The sequence below is a fragment of the Notothenia rossii genome (genome assembly GCF_949606895.1).
Source record: "Notothenia rossii genome assembly, chromosome: 5".
Lineage (NCBI taxonomy): Eukaryota > Metazoa > Chordata > Actinopteri > Perciformes > Nototheniidae > Notothenia > Notothenia rossii.
In genome coordinates this window covers 31,203,254-31,224,489 of record NC_136903.1, presented here as the reverse complement: position 1 = coordinate 31,224,489, position 21,236 = coordinate 31,203,254, and the positions used below count along the sequence as shown (strand labels likewise).

Sequence of the window (21,236 nt, the reverse complement as noted above, 5' to 3'; positions counted from 1 at the left end):
AGAGAGAGTCTGCTTGGTTGCAATACTGTTGCTCATGCCTTTATGCAACTTAGGCCTATACATTGTTTATGTTACTTATATGCCTGTGTGTCCATGGTTTTGAGTCTGTGTGTGTGTTGAGCGCAGTGTTGGGTGTAACGTGTTACAAAAGTAACGGAGTTACAGTAATATATTACTTTTTGCTGTAACGAAGTAATGTAACGCATTACTAATGAAATGTGGGTAATATATTACCCGTTACAATGCTCAGTAACGCAGTTACAACACATTTTAACCCGAAATTAAATGGTGTTTTGTTTTTTAAGAAATGTATTAACATAGCGAGACATTCCGACACCGGACAAATTGTGCGGGTCGATTAGTAAACCTGGTGTTTACCCTTCAGGCTTCGCGTCGAGATCTTCGGGGAAGTTGAACGTTATGCAACCATTCAAAAAAGAGAACGTAGCGAAAAATACAAACAACAAATTGTGTCAGGTGCGCGTGACCTGCTCCGCTGCGCGTGCATCATTTCCAAAGTGCTTCCACAGCAGTGACACACATCTGATCTGTGGATAATCATTTATACGAAAATGGTTAAAGCAACCATCACTAAACGCCAGCAACACTGCATCTACTGCAGACAGTAGCAACAGGTCAGATGCGGACATCACGTTACCCTCCGTTGTGGACACTAGCTTACTCCCGCCTGACTCACCAGCCCCGGAGCAGCAGTCTTCGTCGCCCGAAACTACACCGCCCCTCTGCGGCCCGCAGGTGCCAGGTATATCTAAACAACTACCCGCCTGTACAGTGGGGTAAGGCGGCCATTTTGCAGCTTGTGGTATAAAAATAGACAATGGCTAGAATATTCATGTGAAAATAGTACCATATTCTGACATGCCTGTAGAAATGTTGGGTCAAAAATAATGCATACAATAGCCATACTTGTCAACCCTCCCGATTTTCGCGGGAGACTCCCGATTTCATTGCCCTCTCCCGGTTTCCTCCCGGGGTCATATTTCTCCCGCATTTCTCCCGATTTCTGACAAAATCTGATTTAAACACGACTGTTTCCACTCCGACTTTAATACAGCTACACCATTGTTTGGTTTCCATGGTAACACGTCTCTTTAGTAGCGCGCGCAACTCAAAGTCTGAGAGGGTGAGGCAGATATTCACAGAAAACAGAACAAGAATCAACAACTACTCTACTCTCTGCTCACTCCTTTCCTGTAAAATACAGGTCCAACCCACACATATGCTCCATCAAGGATGGTGCTACAGGCCGCAAGGCAGTGCACTTACAACTACAATAAGCATGTTAATGTTAATCTAACAGCTCCGGCGATCCACTAGCACCGCCCCCCCCCCCCCCCTCCAATTTTGCATTTTGAAATGCTCCCGATTTCTGAGGTCTAAAGGTTGGCAAGTATGACAATAGCACAGATGCCTTCACCACGAATGGCTACAAAAATATCTCATATCCCAAGCTTATTATCAACGAGCTGATGTTGCAGCTGAAATGTTCTCCAGGTCACAAAGTCAACCTCACATAATGATGTGATACCAGTTTTCAAGCACAGTAAATATTCTCTTCCCATCGTATATGATGGGACCAAGGTGATGATGTAGTAGGCTACATGGTTTTAATAATACTTTTGCCTTTCAAAGTTTGCCATTTCAAACCATGAGCATGGTTTAAATAATATTTGCCTTGATTTACAATATGTTAACCTTCATTATAGTCCTTGACAGCGGTCTGTACTGCTGTATTAACAACATGTCACATGTTAAGAATTTACAATCAGAATCGAGTATTCAACGAAGCCCTGTAATACAATTTGTTAGTAGCCTTAAGGGCCTACACAGTTGTTATGCTACCACATCGCCCTTCACTGGATGCATAATGAGCTGCACTAAACTACATTTTAGCATTTAAAATACCTAGCTATTCTTTTGCGGTTATTTTGGTGAAAGTAACTAAAAAGTAACTAAAGTAGTGTAACTCATTACATTTCAGAGACAGTAATATTGTAATGTAACTTATTACTTTCAAAAGAGAGTAATGAGTAATATGTAATATATTACATTTTGGAAGTAACTTGCCCAACACTGGTTGAGCGCAGCACCGTCTGCTTTTTGCAGTACAGTAACTAAAGTAGGACTAAGCATAGCGGTAGTTTTTTGTAGACCTGTCTGCCCGTTTTGTGAGTGCACTGCGCGCGTGCGCACTTGTGGCATTGTTTGGCATGACCTAATTAAAATGCCAATTTTTATTTCTTTTGATTGTCTATAATTAACTATAAAAAAATATCGCCGTTTTAACACTAAGTTTATATATGTACTTATTTTTACGGTTTGCATATGAGGTGGTAACTAAAGTAGGACTAAGCATAGCGGTAGTTTTTTGTAGACCTGTCTGCCCGTTTTGTGAGTGCACTGCGCGCGTGCACACTTGTGGCATTGTTTGGGATGACCTAATTAAAATGCCAATTTTAATTTCTTTTGATTGTCTATAATTAACTATAAAAAAATATCGCTGTTTTAACACTAAGTTTATATATGTACTTATTTTTACGGTTTGCATATAAGGTGGTCCGCGAAAATCCTTGATAATAAATAGTGGTCCGCATAAACAAAAAGTTTGAGAACCCCTGCTCTACAGTACAGGTTAGCTCTGAGTGTTAGCGAGGCTTGCTGATGTAAACAAAGACGAGATTACGTCAAACACGTCAGGCATTGTTTCTGATAGCAATTTTCTGTGGATACAGATTTGCTGCCGATCTGACGTCAAATCGGCAGCAAATCTGTATCCCCTCGTTGTACCCAGGGGCGGACTGGGACTAAATTCAGCCCTGGAAACTGACCCAGTCCGGCCACATGAAATGTCAAATGTTAGAAATCCGCTGTTTATTATTTAAGTACGTTTTACGTCCGATTCGCTCATTTTTTCCTCTCTGTACACAACTCCATTTTGAGCATTGGCCTGTCATCAGATTTAATTTGTAGTTGTTGCTGTGGCGGAAGTTTAGTAAAATAGTTTTTGATGAAATACTTCAAATCTCCACCCTCCATAATTGCACTTGCTTCAGTTGCTTGCTACTTTCTAAGGGCGGTGATGACTTACAGTACGAACTGAAGTTGATGCGATTTGATTGGATTGTGAGGCATGACGTGAGCCTCGTCTGATTGGTCAATGCCTCCATTTTTTTTCACCAAGGGAAGACAATTTCGGCTAGCCTCCTCTTGCAACAGAGAGTGCAATCTACTGTTTCACCATAACATCTAGAGCAGTGTTGCCAACTTGGCGACTTTGTCGTTAAATTCGGCGGCTTTCCAAACCCTTCGGCTACTTATTTTTGTCAAAAGCGACTAACGACTAATCTAACGACTTGTAATTATGTTAATAGGGACTTTTCTGGTGTTTGGAGACTCACGTATTGTTCTGCAGTTAACGAGCTGCCGTGAGTAGGGGTGCAACAACTAATCGACTTAATCGATTAAAATCGATTACCAAATTAGTTGCCAACTAATTCAGTCGTCGATTCGTTGGTGATGTCATCACGTGTGTTTTACGCGCCGTTAAGCTCCAACGTTATTGGTCTTTTTATCGGTACTGGAGACATTTAAAAAATATATGTCATGTATTATTGCTACAAAAACATTATATCGCGGCCTTAGTGTCGCCAACTCGTTTCTAATATGCAAAAAGACAAACAAATGCGTCTATGATGTATTTTTGATCAGACGAGATCTCTCTCCCCCGTCTGTGTGCGAGGGGACGGGGCAGTTTACACACACGCAGCTGCTACATGCAGCAATACACTGCGGAGATGGCGGAGAGAACGCGCTCCGAGGTGTGGTTAAACTTTACCCGTCTCGATGTGGACAATGCTCGTTGCCAAAAGTGCAATAAGAGTTTAGCATGTAAGGGCGGTAACACGAACAATTTGTCTAAACATTTAGCAAAAGCGCACCACATTCAGACGGAGAAATGCACCGGGTTCGACTGTCTTTCTAGTAGCTCTGTAGCCCCATCCACGAGTAACGTTTCCACGTCAGGTGTTATGTATGCTAGCAGTAACACACGGAGTTAACTCAATTATACAAACATGGGTTAATGATTAGAGTAGGGGTGGGGAACCTCCGGCCCCCGGGCCGTATACGGCCTGCGAGACCATTTGGTACGGCCCTCGAGGTAATTTATAAACACAGGCAAAAAAGAAAAAATTAAAGAAATCTAGACCGCAACAAAATTAAACAAGCGAGTGCCTGTTTTTCCTGGCCAAGGTCGGGGTCCTTGAACACAACACGAGCCTAACGTGTCATCACGTGGTATATGTCTCGTCTGACAGGGGTGCAGTTCTGACGAAGAGCACCAGAAAGCCACTCCGGCAATTCAGAAATTGCAGTACCCATAAGGAGCCGTACACATGCCGCAGTTTTTGCGTAGTTGAAAAGCCCAGTGGCGTTCTGCTCATCTGTCATACTGATCATACAGTCTATAACTTTGTTGTTATTACCATCTGATTAGCTAGCTATGATAACGAATATGATAAGCTTTTTCTCCAACCAGTGAGGTGGAGGCACATCTTTATATGATCATTATAGTTATAAAAAAATAAGAGAATAAGTTAACGGGTATAAAATACTATATGACATTAAAAAAAAAGTTGTTATTAATAAACAAGAATACAGTTTGAAAGGGGAGTGATTTGTAAAATATCCATAAAGAAAAATAAATCTGCTTACAATACTGCTTCATATGGATGTTGAGAGATGTATCCATAGATCTCCTAATGTTGCTCTCAAAGTGCACCAGATTGAAGCTTTTAACTTCAACATTTAAAAAAAAATCTTCCAGGAGGAGCACGCCCCCTGACCCCCCTAGAGGAGGTTAGGTTCCGTCCATGCATGCGCGAGTCATGGTAAAATATCTGGATTAAGAGGTTGCTTTTTCTTTGCACAGCATGAAAGAAAGGCCAAATTAATGGGCTGTGATGTTAGTATTTTTAAGCAGAGGTCAATAAATTGTACGGCCCTCAGAGGTTGTTGAAAAATTTGAAATGGCCCTTGAGATTAGAGGTAACTGAGTTATTTATTTTGTTAAAGTTTCAGCTATTCTGTTTACAGTTCTGTTATCACATTATTTAATACGATTTGTTAAAACTAGGGCCGGGACTCGATTAAAAAAATTAATCTAATTAATTAGAGGCTTTGTAATTAATTAATCGAAATTAATCGCATTTTTAATCACATATAAATATTTGACCTGAGAACAGAGAGAAGCAATTTTTTTCACATGGATTTTAGTATACCATTGAATAATGACTGAATACATAAGCTTAAGCAACAAAACATTGTTTATTCTTTTCAAGGTGGTACTTAACCAAGACCAACAGAAAAGTGCAATTTTTGCCATAAAGTGTAGCAATAGCATATTTAGGAATATAGTACATTTCAGAGATTCAGGTAGCCTATAGGTAGGTAGACCTTCTGTAAACTATAACACTTTGTTTTTTATGTAAAACACAATACTTTCAAGTACATTCAGAACATTGGAAACCCTGACTATTAGAAAACATCTCTCTGTTGTTTCAGAGGCCATAACAGACTTTGTTGATTTACCAACAGTTGATTTAAAAAATCTAATCAATTTCAGTCCAACTCTCTCAATAACCTTGGCCAAAACAATAAACAGTTCAACATAAAGTGCCAGTTGCACCAACAACGTAATAAATAGTTCAACATAAAGTGTACCATTTAAAATAAAATAAAAAAGTGCCATTGATTGACCTCAATCCCTCCTATTCTTCCAATATCCTGATGAAAAATAAAATCTCTCTGTTGCATAGGCCACTGTTTGATCAATGCGAATTGGGTGTGGGTCCTTGTACTCCGAGTCAGGCTAACGTCTACGCTAGCTTCCACGCTAGCTGCTATATGTTTTGCATTGAGTTGATACTTGAGGCTTGATGTGCTGCGGTGATATGCGAATTCCTTTTTGCATAATTCGCAAACAACCGTGCTCTTATTGACGCTTCCATCCGTCCGTTTTTTAAAACAAAATGTCCAATCCACGGGGCCAACCAAAGCGGTCTCATCAGCTAGACCCTCCAGAAAAACGCGGGCAAAAATCCTTGATTATGCGGGCTAAATTCCTTGATTATGCGGGCTAAAATCCTTGATTATGCGATTAAACATGCGGGGTTTTATGTGATTTTATGCGGTGAAACTGCGGGAAGTTGCGAAATATGCGGAAAGTTGCAAAATATGCTAAATATGCGGGAACAAATTATCGATTTTTTTTAAAATATTGGGCTGTCTTATTTATTATTTCTCACACACAACCTGCCACTAACGTTAAACCCCTTTACTATTCAATTAAACACATTCAATGTTTATTTATTGTAAAAACAATTGGGCTATTTTAATCTCACGCACACACACACACACACACGCACACACACACACTTCTCCGCCTCATTCTGTTTTCATTTACTCGTTCGTTATCTGCAGCTTCAATCTTGTAGGCTACTCACCTCGTTTCTTGTAGCCCTCGAAAGGGTTTTGGAGGTTGATGCCTCGTGAAAGTGAGTTGTTTGGCTTTCTTGTCCGCAGCAGCAGAAAGCATTTTCGAATGTTTGAATGAATCAAAGTGGGTCGTCACCGTCGATTTTCTCTTATGCTCCAACACACAGTTGCACGGGGTGCAGAATAGTTTCCCCCCACTTTTTGCCCGGTCTTTAGTAGAAATGTTCGTCGGTAAATGAGATGGATTAGATATTTTCATTTTGGTGTTTTTTCTATCGTGTGAGCTCCACACGTTGACTCTATACAGTGTTGTTTACATTCTGTGATGCGCGAGCTGATGACGTCATGTCAAGACGAGTTAACTTTTTTTTTCTCAACTTTGTGTGGAAAAATGCGGGGATTATGCGGCCTTTTGATAAATATGCGGCCTTTTAGAAATCTGCGCCATTTTGCTGATTATGCGGTAAATTCTGCGATCGCAGAATCGCGTTTTTCTGGAGGGTCTAATCAGCTTCTTTGTTCATGTTTGACTATTTTTCACTGTGGTTTGTTGTTGTCTGAAGTCATGAACGTTGGTTGGTGCTCCAGTATAATCGGTACCCCTGAAACTCATCCAGTGAGAAACGTTCCGCGGTGCAAAAATAAGTGCGATTAAAATGCGTTAATCTTTTTAACGCGTTAATTTTTTTGTGTAATTAATTAATCTTAATTAACGCACTAAAGTCCCGGCCCTAGTTAAAACATTGTTGTTTCTTTTGATGTGAAATAAATATAATTTATTTAATTTAAATTAAAAGCAATGTTAATTTTGTTCAAATGTGTTAATTTAATAATATATGTATTTTTGAATCAAGTGTTCATCATTATTGTCTTCATTGTTAGTTTCCACATGCCTAAAACAACCTCAAGCTAAATCTAAAAGTTGATGACTAAATAAGAGCGTTTGAGAAATTGTGCAAGGCATACAGTTATAGTCCGAATAGTCGATTAATCGTTTCATTAATCGATTCACAGTTGCCTCCCGCAGCAGCTCAGCTGCAGTCAGAGCAGAGAGGAGACATCCACACTCTCTCGCGTAGAGACAGCTTCAGTCACTTAATCACCTCGTCCACTGTGTGTGTGCCTCTCTGTGACAAGCTAAACATCCATGTAGGTCATCATGTCACATGAAACTCAGCGCAAGTTCAGGAAGGAAGACCTATCACTTTGTATTGCGCGTCATGGGAATACTCGCTCCCTTCACTAAATGATAGGGAGCGCCACTCCTCAGCTAACCTATCACTTCCCTCCGTTCACAAGCCTAATCATCGCACCTGTTAATCCCTCTATATATGCTCTCCCCTTTTCCATCAGCTGTCTTCCAGGTGTCAACGCGCAAGCAGCAGCAGGGCTTCGTCCCAGCTCCGGGTATATATTCATCAGCTCCGCAGTCTTGCGGATTAAGCTACAGGCAGCGTTCCCCAGTTGGCTAGCGGTTCTAGCCGGCCACCCCGCAAACCCGGACGCGGAAGAAAAAGACAAGGATACTGGGCTCCACGGAAGTTCCTCCGGCTTAATGGAAATGGGCTACTTCAGGCAAACAATTGACACACGCCTTCAGTCTCTCGAGAGGGCATCACTGGCATCAGGGCCGCTCAAATGCGGCGCTTCCGGCCTTCACGCGGAACGGGCCCTCATCGCTTGCGAAGCTTCACCCACTTCCGGCTTCAACCACAACCCCTCTCGCAGGCAGGCAGGGCTCAAGCTACATCTCATCGAAGCTACTTCTCCTCCCGGCTCAGTAGCAGTACTGGTCTCTAAGTGCGTCTTAGGTGGCAAGCAGGTAGTGATGGCGAGATGAAGCCTTATGAAGCTTTGAAGCTTTCCAGCCAATTGGTTCGCAAAGGGTTCATCTCATGAGGCTTCATCATGGGCTTCATTTGAACATAAACCCCCTGTTGGTCAAAGCGTGTAAAACAGGCAAATTGGACATCTCAACAGTTTTGCTCTATCTCATACCGAGTTCCCAATGAGTAAAGCCTTAGAATAACTCTAAACAACGAACATAAAATCCTATTTTCATGTTAACAATATTGTTTTCATTCCAGTTGAACGATTGTGATTGAAAAGCCTATAGGAGGCTGGTAAACATTGCAAAGAGGGATTCATATTCCTTAATATTATTCATAAACTTAACCACGTTGTAGCCTGAGAAGGCTAAACCATAATACATTTATTAACTGCATTATCTCATTTAGCTGTAGCTTCTATAACCAAACCCTGCGGTCGTGGGTCGGCTGCTTTCCAGCTGAGCCACAGCCCACACGCTGAATCTACCCAAAAACACTGGATATATCTAATCTGCATTTATTCATTTATTTATTCATGTTTTATTCCTACATTTATTTATGCTTGTATCTATTTATACTTATGACATTTTCCGACCTCTATATAAGTGAGGGTCTGAGCTCTTTTAATTCCATCGTGTCACCAGCGGACCCGGGTACAGGAGGGGTAATATGGTTCTTGTTATACATCCATGGGTATTATGAGCGTTGTGGCTCAACGGTTCAAATGATCCGAATCGCTTCCCGAAGCAGTCACGTGGTATCGACAGGCAGCGAGGTTCGTTTGTCATCGATGACGTCACTGGCCCAAAACGATACAAGCCTCGATACATGCTTCACAAAAAGATTCGGGGATTACTCGACACACGCTCCAAAGCCTCGGGGCAATACGTAACGGGTGTAACGCGTTACAGCATGGAGTTATGCAGTTCGGGTAACTACTACCCGTCACAATGCTCAGTAAGTACCGCTGTTTCAAGCTTCAACACAGCCACGGATGCTGCCCATCCGTGGTTTTGGGGGGTTTCTTTCAGGGAGAAAGAGAAGCTCATGTAAGATGATAGAAGACAGTCTAATCACCCAACCAGCACATCAGCATCTACGTCTCACCGTGGCGTAATTAAACTGCTAATTAAGCTAGTCCTATACCAGGGCTCGACAGTAACGGTTGCCAGGTTGCCATTGGCAACCATTTGGAAAATGTCAACCACTTCTTGGACTTTGGTTGCCATCAATGGCAACCAGTTTTTAACATAAGAAATAAGGACAGCAAAACGTGCACCCCAAAATAGATAAATGTTCATATTCGTTTTTAAGAGTGATATTTAATTGTTGTGACCAGTCGGAACCTGATACTTAAATTGCACGTGCATTGGCGTGATTACGGAGCCAGAAAGCGATGCACGTTTACTCGCGTGCGCGGTGCGCCGTGTGTTTGTTTTACAACAAAATGGCGAAGCAAAAATAAGTTGCTTGACTGTGTGATAAAAAGTTCAGCCAACACCTCAACTTCTCCAATGAATGTTCAAAGTGATTCAACTGATGGAGCGTAAGGTAAAACCCGAACGAAAAACAAAGAGGAATGTTTTCCATTCACTTCCGGTAAAAGTTCCTTCAAAATAAGAGTCCCGATCTTATTACTACCAAAATAAAAGTGCAAAACGAAACTTTACCATAGAAAATTGTTGCATTAAATTATAATCACTTCTATAAAAAGGTAACACATTTTAAATATAGTTAGACATATTAAAGGTAATTTACAGCATCAATAATTAATATCAAATGTTTAACTATGAATGGTTTTCATTTATTTAACATTAGAAATGTATTAGTCTGGCCAATCCAAGACTTCAATGCTAAAGGGGCAATGGGTCTATGGTGGGGGTCAGCACAAAGGTCAAGAAAACCCACATTTGAAAGGGAGACAACGGATGATCAAGAAACTGGTGACTTGCTCAATTCATTTGTGAGGGATCTATGAAGACAGGACAACAGCAGCACTACTGGTATTTTGTATACCAGCAATTGAGGGTGGACAAGTTTACTACCACTTAGGTTCAAATAAGTGCGTTAATTACTTATTGTAAAACATTTGAACATTCTTGTGTCACATGTTCATTATTAAGTTGATGTATAACTGTATAGCATCTTAATTATTTAAAATATAAGGTATAAAAAAAAAAGGGCAACCGTATTTTCATTTTGCAACCAAAAGCGGATGCCTGGTTGCCAGCCTGGCAACCACTTTTAAAAGTTAGTGTTGAGCCCTGCCTATATCATGGGTCATGTCTCAGCATTTACCTAAGCAAATATTATTTCATGCTGCTCATATTGCACTCATATATTTGGTTTCATGCTCACAAGGCTTATGTTAAGCAGGGTATGATATTCATGCATCATTGTACTCAAGCTAACAGCCGCATGACATTGTCTACATCTCCCTCTTCGCCGGGCATCGGCTCGTGCCGGCTATCCAAGATCTCTCCAGCTTACCTCTGGTAAACATGCATATAACTGGTGGTGGTGTCTTAAGAGCATTTCAGGGCTCGTTTAGGATAGGTGCAGCAAACCTGCCGCAATCAAGGTAATTGTTCCTCTTCCCTACAACAACCGCTTCTTATCCTACATTCGTCCGAACCCCAGTGCCGTGCTGGCTATCCAAAGGTCTTTCCAACCTTCAAATTGGTACGTATGCATATAACTGGTGGTGGTTCTTAGCATGTCAGCACGTATATTCGCCCCGCGGCTCATGTTTATCCTTGCATGTCTAACCCTGTACGTCCAGGTTGTAACCTTCGGGTCTGTATAAAATGTGTCCCTGCGAAGTCAGGTTGCCCCGTACGTCCGGGATGCCCTGTACGTCCAGGATGCCCCGTTCGTCCGGGAAGCCCCGTACGTCCGGGATTCCCCCTTACGTCCGGGAAGCCCTGTACGTCCAGGACGCCCCGTACGTCCGGGATGCCCCGTACGTCCAGGACGCCCTGTATGTCCAGGATGCCCTGTACGTCCAGGGAGGATGCCTAGGAGGCATCAGTATGTCTAAATCCCCACATGTATTAACCTCTCATTTCATCCATAGATTTCCACTGCATCCCACAAGGTAAGATTTCATCACGTTCAGTACTTCATACTTTCACTTCTTTTGGGGGTTCATCGGAAACGGTTCTTCCCTTCCCGAATGACATCCTACAAAACCTGGGCCTAATCGCCAAACACCATTTCATTCACTTGTTATAAACTGTCATCATTATGTTTCATTTATATAATGTGACCCGATAATAAACATGTATTCCATACATCACGTCTCTCCTGATTGAAATGAAGCTCAGCGCAAGTTCAAGCAGGAAGACCTATCACTTTGTATTGCGCGTCATGGCAATACTCGCTCCCTTCACTAAATGATAGGGAGCGCCACTCCTCAGCTAACCTATCACTTCCCTCCTTTCACAAGCCTAATCATCGCACCTGTTAATCCCTCTATATATGCTCTCCCCTTTTCCATCAGCTGTCTTCCAGGTGTCAACGCGCAACCCTCCTCCACCCCTTCGCCTCCTGCTTCCAACTCAGGGCCAAGCCCAACCTTCTCCCTTCCAACCGGACCTAACCACTTATCACCACCACCAGTGTCTAGACCCGGGGGGGTTCATCGGAAACGGTTCTTCCCTTCCCGAATGACATCCTACAAAACCTGGGCCTAATCGCCAAACACCATTTCATTCACTTGTTATAAACTGTCATCATTATGTTTCATTTATATAATGTGACCCGATAATAAACATGTATTCCATACATCACGTCTCTCCTGATTGAAAGTCTAAGCTGTATTCACAAAAGTACAGAAAGGAGTGGGAATCAAACCCTGAGTTTAAAGGATGGTTGAAGCCATTTATTGGAGATGACGGGCATACTATAGCCTACTGCCTTTATTGTAAGGGATATTTCTACTAAAAACTATTTCTACTTATTCTACTATTTCTATCTACTGTCGTCTGGATTTACTCTGGTGGTTTCAAGTTTTGATCCTTGAAGGGGGTGGAACGTTATTTTACCGCAATTATATTATATGCAAATTAGGCGATGACGTCATTTAGCAGGCCCGGACTGGCCATCGGGAGGACCGGGAGGTTTCCCGATGGCCTGGCCTGCTAAGTGGCCTGCTGGCCTGAGGATTCTTTTTTGTATGTATGTACTGTGAACGCAACGCTGCGCAAATGTGGGTCTGACTCTGCCTCACAGAGGGTGACTGGCTGTCTACATGATGTGGCCCGCCGACATGGCCACTTTCATACAGATCATACACTAAAGCCCTCGATTGGTCTCTGTGTGTCATTCAAGCTCGGGAGGGTGTGTGTTAGTGTGTTTCGCGAGCGAGCGAGAGAGAAAGCGCGCGGTTACATTACATTGCATTTAGCTGACGCTTTTATCCAAAGCGACTTACAATAAGTGCATTCGACCAGGAAGATGCAACCTTGAAGAAAACAGAATCATATAAGTACATCAGGTTTCATAGAGCCAAACATTTCAAGTGCTACTCAACTGGCTTTAGAAAAGCCAGCCCTTTATTAGTATATAAGTGCTTTGTTAGTAATTCAATCGCTCGAAGTGGAGTCGAAAGAGATGAGTTTTCAGTCTGCGCAGGAAGATGTGTAAGCTTTCTGCTGTCCTGATGTCAATGGGGAGCTCATTCCACCATTTTGGAGCCAGGATAGCAAACCCACGTGTTTTTGCTGACGGGAACTTGGGTCCCCCTCGCAGTGCGGGTGCAGCGAGCTGTTTGGCTGATGCAGAGCGGAGTGCACGTGCTGGGGTGTACGGTTTAACCATGTCCTGGATGTAGGAAGGGCCAGATCCATTCACAGCATGGTACCCAAGTACCAGTGTCTTGAAGTGGATTCAAGCAGTTACTGGAAGCCAGTGAATTGTTGTTAGCGCAGCTAGCTAGCACCAGATGCTAACGGATATAATGAGCTGTCAACAAGGTGGAGGAGAGTGATTAGTAAAATATGCATGAATAATAATACAAAAACGTTAGGTGAAAAAATGTAAGATACACTTTTAAAACTTGTTGAGAGCTAAAACTAGTCTTTGCTGCTGCCTCAAAGAGGAGAAGGGGGGAGAGGAGGGAAAGGGGGAGACAGGAGAGGCTGATTCAGGAGCACAGACACACTCACAACTATAAATGAACCAAAAACAAATAAATAAACAAGTTTCAATGTTTTCCATATTGGAAATGGTATGTTATTGGTTATGGCCATGTTCTTATGATGTTATGATTATAATAATAATAATAATAGATTTAATTTGTTGGCGCGCTTACAGGTGCTCAAAGACGCTTTACAGATAATAGAGAAGAGAAAAGAAAAGAGAAGAAAGGAACAACAAATAAATATAAAGTTAAAGTTAAAGTCAAATAATACAAAAACAACACATTAAAAGCCAGATTGAAGAGGTGAGTTTTTGTGAGTTTTTTGAAGGTGGTGAGGTCAGTGCAGTCTCTGATGGGTTGTGGGAGCGAGTTCCAGAGGGAGGGGGCATGCACGGAGAAGGCTCTGTCCCCCCAGGTCCGGTGATTGGTGCGGGTGGGGATGGATAGGAGGTTGGCTTCTGATGAGCGGAGGCAGCGGGAAGGGGTGTGGTGGTGCAGCAGGTCTGTGAGGTAGGGGGGGGGCCTGGTTGTTGAGGGCTTTGTAAGTAATGAGGAGGACTTTGAAGTGGATTCTTTGACGGACGGGGAGCCAGTGGAGGTTTAGGGGGATGGGAGTGATGTGGTGTCGGGAGCGGGCGTGGGTGAGGAGGCGGGCAGCAGAGTTCTGGATATGTTGGAGTTTATTGAGGAGGTTGGATGGTATGCCATAGAGCAGTGGTTCCCAACCTGGGGGTCGCGACCCCCTTGGGGGGTCGCCAAAGATCGCAGGGGGGGCGCCAGACCTCAGATGATTTGAGGCCTAATATCATATTTAGAATAAAAAAAAAATATATATATACATATCATTTTGTTTTTACATATAATTTTTTTTACATATTGTAACGCAATACATGATTGGCGCTAAAAGCCTTGTCTACATTACAATAAAATATAGAAATTAATTGATTAACTAAAATAAAAATTCAAAAAATTCATCTGATACTCCTCCGATTGGCGCCAACATTGACGTTACTGTGTCAGCTTTCATAATAATAACAGTTTGCTGCGCTTGCTAGCTAGCGACCGACTTCATAAGGTGAATATTTTCGTCTAAAAATGTCTGAAAAACGTAAAGGAGATGACAGCTCATCTGCAATCAAAAAGAAAATGAGGACCTACCTAGAGAGCTATCTTAACTTCGGTTTCATGGAGGGGACGGACAAAACCCGCCCAGAGTGTGTGATATGCAGAGAGAAGCTAGCCAACGAAAGCATGAAACCCAGCAAAATGAAGAGACACCAACAGACCATGCACCCAGAAACAGTCGGGCGTGATCGGGACTTTTTCATAAAGAAACAACACCTTGCAAAGGCAAACAAGCCAATGGATATTAGAACAGCGTTTGTTAGGGCTGGCAGCGATGCACAGAAGGCCACCGAGGCCTCTTTTGAATGTGCACTTTTAATAGCAAAGGCAAAGAAACCGCACAACATTGGCGAGCAGCTCATTAAGCCAGCTTGCATTAAGATGGTTGAGAAACTGTGCGGCCCGCAGGTGGCGGAGAAGCTAAAAACTGTACCACTGTCAAACAATACGGTGAAAGACAGAATTGACAAGATGGCAAGTAACTGCGAGCTGCAGCTGCTCGAAAAGCTTGGAAAGGGGCCATTTGCCATACAACTTGATGAAACCACAACTGTAGCAGACGAGGCTGTGCTGATCGTTTATGTGCAATATATCGATGGGGAAGATTTGAAGCAGGACATTCTTATGTCAGTCAACCTTACCACTACCACCCGGGGTGAGGATATTTTTACTGCAGTGGATTCTTACCTCTCATCCCACAATCTTTCCTATGAGAATTTAGTTGCATGTTGCACAGACGGAGCTGCCTCAATGATGGGGAAAAACAAGGGATTTAACAGTCGCTTGAAAGAAAAGGCCCCACACTGCACAATATTTCACTGTGTGATACATCGCCAGGCCCTGGCCAGCAAGAAACTGTCAGAAGACCTCAGCAAAACACTCTCAACTGTTGTTAAAATAGTCAATTCCATCAAAGGTCGCCCCACCAACAAGCGTCTATTCGCATACTTGTGCGAGGATGAAGCGCACCAAACCCTCCTCCTGCACACCGAGGTGCGCTGGCTCTCACGCGGCCGAGTGCTGGCACGCTTTGTAGAACTGAAGGAAAAAATTGAAGAGTTTCTACAAACTCGTAACCGCACACTGCAAGAGTCATTCTAGATTAAAACAGCATACCTGGCCGACATCTTCAGTCTCTACAATGAAACAAACAAGCGTCTGCAAGGCGTGGAGTCCAACATTCTCCAATGTAATGCATTTGTGCGCAAACTGGAGTACAGGGTCGGGAAAATGGAGAGGGGGGAGCTGCAACAGTTTCCACTACTGCTGAAACAATCCCAAAACAATCCTGAAACGGTGCTTGTGTCTGTACGTCGTGAGTTCATCCGCCATATGAACGCACTGCAAACGGAAATGCAATCACGGTTCGCTGACATAGACGAGTATGTCTCCAAGGAATTGTGGGTTTTAGATCCCTTTATTGTCAAAGTTGAGGATGTGGAATACCTGGATTGCGAAGATGAGCTCACCGACATACAAGCTGACTCGCTGTCAAAGAAATACTTCCAGGAAAAAGGATTTTAAAAGTTTTGGATTCTCAAAGGACCAAGCCTCGCTCCAAAGCTCACACTGCATGCCACGACCAGGATTATACTCCCATTCAGTACGACATATCTATCAGAAACAGCCTTCAGCGCACTTGTTGCCATCAAAACAAAAGCATGCAACACACTGGACGTTCACAATGACTTTAGACTGTCTGTCACTCAAATTACACCGGACATTCCATCCCTGGCTGCGGGCGTGCAAGCCCAAGGTTCACATTAATGAACCTACTTGAACGTCGTCTTCTCTCTGCTACCTGTTCCATGGCAGACAAGCATTAGATTTACCTGCTTAATATGCCAGTTTTTCATTTTTGTTTTATACAGGCCTATGCCACCATATTACCATTTTTTTTATTAGACATAGTCTATTCTTTTGAAGTGTCCTGTTCTTCGACATTTGAAATAATTATGATGCATACTTTTGCAAGTTAGTAGCTAATAAAAGCATACAAAGACAGAAATGTATCATTTTTTCTTGAATAGAAATGTTTCTTCTGCGCGTAAAGTGTCGGTTTCAGTTGGATTATTTGTCACAGTTGCTCCGATCAGATTGGTCTCCTCCATTTTGTAGATTATTTACGATTTTTGAATCCACATAAACACATCGCCAAAATCCGGCTTACTTTGAGCATGTGTTTTAAACAGTTGAATCCCTTTGTGAATTGTTTCCACTTGCGTCGTCCTTTAATTTCTTCATACATCGGGCATCCAAATGAATTAATCCTGAGTCCAATAACCATCAAAGTCACTCCAATTATAGTGCTCCTTAATTACGCTTTCATCCTCCTTTAACGAAATACTTCACATTCATCCAGTTTGTGACAGTAGTTGTAGCATTTTTGAGACTCTTAATAGACCCTCCAGAAAAATGCGGGCAAAAATCCTTGATTATGCGGGCTAAATTCCTTGATTATGCAATTAAACATGCGGGGTTTTATGTGATTTTATGCGGTGAAACTGCGGGAAGTTGCGAAATATGCGGAAAGTTGCGAAATATGCTAAATAGGCGGGAAAAAATTATCGATTTTTTAAAAAATATTGGGCTGTCTTATTTATTCTTTCTCACACACAACCTGCCACTAACGTTAAACCCCTTTACTATTCAATTAAACACATTCAATGTGTATTTATTGTAAAAGCAATTGGGCTATTTTAATCTCACGCACACACACACACACGCACATACACACACACTTCTCCGCCTCATTCTGTTTTCATTTACTCGTTCGTTATCTGCAGCTTCAATCTTGTAGGCTACTCACCTCGTTTCTTGTAGCCCTCGAAAGGGTTTTGGAGGTTGATGCCTCGTGAACGTGAGTTGTTTGGCTTTCTTGTCCGCAGCAGCAGAAAGCATTTTCGAATGTTTGAAGGAATCAAAGTGGTCCAACACACAGTTGCACGGGGTGCAGAATAGTTTCCCCCCACTTTTTGCCCGGTCTTTAGTAGAAATGTTCGTCGGTAAATGAGATGGATTAGATATTTTCATTTTGGTGTTTTTTCTATCGTGTGAGCTCCACACGTTGACTCTATACAGTGTTGTTTACATTCTGTGATGCGCGAGCTGATGACGTCATGTCAAGACGAGTTAACTTTTTTTTTTCTCAACTTTGTGTGGAAAAATGCGGGGATTATGCGGCCTTTTGATAAATATGCGGCCTTTTAGAAATCTGCGCCATTTTGCTGATTATGCGGTAAATTCTGCGATCGCAGAATCGCGTTTTTCTGGAGGGTCTATCTTAAACTTGAATTACCGCTGTTGCCGTGTGTGTGTGTGTGTGTGTGTGTGTGTGTGTGTGTGTGTGTGTGTGTGTGTGTGTGTGTGTGTGTGTGTGTGTGTGTGTGGGGGGGGGGGGGGGTGGTAACCGCTGTTACCAGGCACGGCTGTCACTACCTGATCTGCCCCCCTGCCCGATCTGTACTGTGCATGTGCGAGATGGTCCGCCATACTGGACAACTACATACGGCAACTCTAATAGGACACTTCACAAAGTGGCGTTTGGCAAAGCAGAAAAAGAACACAAAAAAACGGGAGAGATGAGTTATTGTTATTACAACGTGACTTCACTATTATTTAACAACTCTTTTTATTGGGTTCTTTTATTTGGGGTTAAGTACATTGTCAGAATAAGTGAGACATGGATTTAACTTCTGTTAGACAGCTATATGCCATACATTTTTGTATACATTCACAGTAAATATTTATTCAGTATGATAGCTGCCAAACAGAAGTTAAATCCATTTCTCACTTATTCTGACAATGTACTTAACCCCAAATAAAAGAACCCAATAAAAATAGTTGTTAAAGAGCAACTTCCAGGTTAAAGACACCTGTGAATAAATGTGTAGGAAAATGATGAAGACACTAGATTTTCAAAAAAAAAAATATATATATATACACTACAGTGACATCTGTCGTCGTTTTGGTAAGAAATGTTCACTTCCGCATAAAAAAGCCTCGGCACGTGACCTCCCGCGTGTGACGTAACACGGGGGACACAAGGGGGAGAGCGGCCGGTGTAACGTATTTATAAACATGGATCCCAATGCTAGTTTCGACACAGAAGACACAGAAGAAGTTGAACATGAATATTCGAATGCATATGACGGACCACAACCTTATAATTATGAGCCTGCTAGGCGTCCAAAAGACCAGGAGCAGCCAAGGATTAGAAGAAATAACGGCCATCGGAGAGAAATTGAGCTGTGGTGTGAGGAGTCAGTCCCCTCCTGCTCCCTGGCTAAATGACGCACTGCGTGCTAATAGAACCATCCTTCGGGCAGCAGAGCGGAAATGGTGGAAATCCAAACACCATGACGACCTCCTAACCTATCAGGCTCTCCTCTCCTCTTTCTCTGCTTCCATCTCTCAGGCAAAAAGCACTTTCTTTCAAGATAAGATCCAATCTTCCTATTCCAATCCCCAAAAACTATTTTCTATCTTCTCCACCCTCTTGGACCCTCCCAAAGCACCTCCCCCCTCCTCCCTTCTGTCAAGCGACTTTGTTAACCACTTTGAAAAAAAGGTTGATGATATTCGCTCTTCCTTTTCTGACTCACCTTTACTCACCGCTGGGTCACCAGACCCTCCCTTCACCCACACACTGACCTCCTTCTCCCCTCTCTCTCCAAGTGAGGTTCTTACCCTCGTTACCTCTGCCCGTCCTACCACCTGTTCTCTGGACCCTATCCCCTCAAACCTCCTTCAGACTATCGCTCCTGATATTCTACCATTTCTCACCCATTTCATCAACACTTCTCTAACTTCTGGTCACTTTCCAAACAGTCTCAAGGAGGCAAGAGTAAACCCTCTCCTTAAGAAACCCACTCTCAATCCGTCTGATGTTATTAACTACAGGCCCGTCTCTCTCCTCCCGTTCCTGTCTAAAACACTTGAACGCGCTGTCTTTAAACAACTCTCCTGTTATCTCCATCAGAACAACCTTCTGGATCCGCACCAGTCTGGTTTCAAGGCAGGTCACTCAACAGAAACTGCTCTCCTTGCTGTCTCTGATGAACTGCACACTGCTAAAGCAGCCTCCCTCTCCTCTGTCATCATCCTTCTGGACCTGTCTGCTGCATTCGACACAGTGAACCATCGGATCCTCCTTCGCACTCTCCAAGAACTTGGAGTTTCAGGCACTGCACTTTCCCTCCTCACCTCATACCTCAACGACCGCACCTACAGGGTTACTTGGAGAGGGTCCGAGTCCGACCCTTGTCAATTAACTACAGGGGTCCCTCAGGGCTCGGTTCTTGGTCCCCTCCTCTTCTCCCTGTACACAAACTCGCTCGGGTCTGTCATTAGCCCGCATGGTTTTTCATACCACTGCTACGCTGACGACACCCAACTAATTCTGTCCTTTCCCCGCTCAGAGACCCAGGTCGTCGCACGCATCTCTGCTTGCCTAGCAGACATCTCTCGGTGGATGTCTGCTCATCACCTCAAGCTCAACCTTGACAAGACTGAACTGCTCTTCCTTCCGGGAAAAGATTGTCCCACTCTTGACCTAACAATCAACATCGGCACCTCTGTTGTTTCCCCGACTCAGACTGCAAGGAATCTGGGTGTGGTCCTAGATAACAAATTGTCCTTCACTGCAAACATCGCTGCTACAACCCGCTGCTGCAGATACACGCTTTACAACATCAGGAGGATACGTCCCCAGCTGACCCAGACATCAGCGCAGATTCTGGTCCAGGCTCTCGTCATCTCACGCCTAGACTACTGCAACTCCCTCCTGGCTGGTCTACCTGCATGTGCCATCCGACCTCTGCAGCTCATCCAGAATGCAGCGGCTCGTCTGGTCTTCAACCTTCCCAAATTCTCCCACACCACACCGCTCCTCCGCTCCCTTCACTGGCTTCCAGTAACTGCTAGAATCCACTTCAAGACACTGGTACTTGCGTACCATGCTGTGAATGGATCTGGCCCTTCCTACATCCAGGACATGGTTAAACCGTACACCCCAGCACGTGCACTCCGCTCTGCATCAGCCAAACAGCTCGCTGCACCCGCACTGCGAGGGGGACCCAAGTTCCCGTCAGCAAAAACACGTGGGTTTGCTATCCTGGCTCCAAAATGGTGGAATGAGCTCCCCATTGAAATCAGGACAGCAGATAGCTTACACATCTTCCGACGCAAACTGAAAACTCATCTCTTTAGACTCCACTTCGAGCGATAGAATTACTAACAAAGCACTTATATACTAATAAAGGGCTGGCTTTCTAAATGCCAGTTGAGTAGCACTTGAAATGTTTGGCTCTATGAAACCTGATGTACTTATATGATTCTGTTTTCTTAAAGGTTGTATCTTCCTGGTCGAATGCACTTATTGTAAGTCGCTTTGGATAAAAGCGTCAGCTAAATGCAATGTAATGTAATGTAATGTAAAGGAGAACCAGTGGAGAACTGGGCAGCTATCTTGGTGAGTGACCGGGGTTAGCTACAGAATGTTAGCTAACGTCACATCACAACATTGTAAAGTTAGCTATCATATATCAGGCTATAACTAAAGTAACATTGATAATATAGTAACGTTACTGGCAGGACTGTTGATACTGATCCATAACAGAAAC

The 21,236-nt window shown here is 43.2% G+C and overlaps 1 long non-coding RNA gene across 1 annotated transcript; it reads left to right on the top strand.

Moving 5' to 3' along the window:
* Window positions 1–818: 818 nt before the first annotated feature.
* Window positions 819–12,131, top strand: LOC307040226. The gene is made up of 2 exons (XR_013808452.1): window positions 819–11,442; window positions 11,848–12,131. It is a non-coding gene; the product is annotated as an uncharacterized lncRNA (long non-coding RNA).
* The last annotated feature ends 9,105 nt before the right edge of the window (window positions 12,132–21,236 follow it).